The following is a 1,289-nucleotide window of genomic DNA, read 5'->3' as shown; positions in this document are numbered from 1 at the left end:
GTCATACCTTTACCTTGCTGAATTTCTCTTCCAGCTCATGGTGTTCTTTTTTCAGGCTCTCCTTCTGAGGAATTTTAAGTGGACCCTGTAAAACACATAACACATAAACTTTGGTTTTCAAGCACAAAATCTATCATAAACTGTAATATGCTTTTCAACCATGTTTCCCTTTCCTGTTTATACATAGTAGCTTAGTTAGTTGAGTTTCACTAGTCTTAAGAGTTTTAAATTAAATTATGTTTGACTCGGAGCTGAAAGATTTTTGTTAATAAACTCTTATATTTTGAACAGATTTGGTGAATTTATTCCATGTATGTGCAGAATTAACTGTTTGACCATGATTAGTGCTTGAATCACTCTTTCATTTATTGTTCTAACACACAGTTAGTAGGGCGTGTGTTCATAAGCAATATATAACAGCCAAAATAATATCTGATTAAATAAGATATTTTCCACCCCTACTGGGGAGGGCAATAAACATTTTAAAGTATCAGAAATATAAATTCCCAGCTGACTGGGAATTGAATAAAACATAAAATCCTAACACTAATGTGACATCCTAGCTGGATGGGCATTGAACTTAAAATCACAACATTCCTAAATTCTGATTGTATATTGACCTAGCTGTTAGGAATCCAGTTTATGTGGGTTGTTTGTGTGTTTCTTCTCTCTCCACCACCAGGTGGTGCCCTGTCCTCGTTGGGCCTCCCTGCACACCTGCGGCTTGTTGGTTCATTACTGGAGGAGTATTTGAGCAGCGGGCTGTCACTACCTCAAGGCCAGAGTGTTTGCCAGTTTTGGGTACTCTAGCCAAGCTGGGATTAGCTGAGTCTAACCTAGTTTTGTTTCTCTAAGTCTTATTTGTTTTTGTCTTTGTTCTTCGGCAGGAAGCCTTTGTGTGAAAACTGGATACCTGGACCTTCTCCCCCTGGATGGAATTACTGAGAATACACTGAGCAGGGGAAAACCTCCACATGATCCGTATGTCTACCTGTCTGCTCTCCAACGAGTTCCCTCTTCTCTGGAAAATCCCACACAGACTGGATTCAAGGATTGACAAGAACCCCCTCAAACGTGAGTCCCACTCCAGCTTTATTCAGACTTCAGACTTTCCATTTCCGGTTCACCAGTCCACTGAGTTCCACATCCTACTCCTGTACTCATTACATCAAATAAACCTGTTAAACTTTTCCCCGTGTTCTCTGTTTGGTTTCCCTGCATGTGGGTCAGATTCCTTATAAACCGATCATGACACTAATAAGACATAGAATCTTAATTAAACTTAATTG

The sequence above is a fragment of the Cyprinodon variegatus genome, unplaced genomic scaffold (genome assembly GCF_000732505.1).
Source record: "Cyprinodon variegatus isolate N-32 unplaced genomic scaffold, C_variegatus-1.0 Scaffold195, whole genome shotgun sequence".
NCBI lineage: Eukaryota > Metazoa > Chordata > Actinopteri > Cyprinodontiformes > Cyprinodontidae > Cyprinodon > Cyprinodon variegatus.
This window is presented reverse-complemented; position numbering follows the sequence as displayed.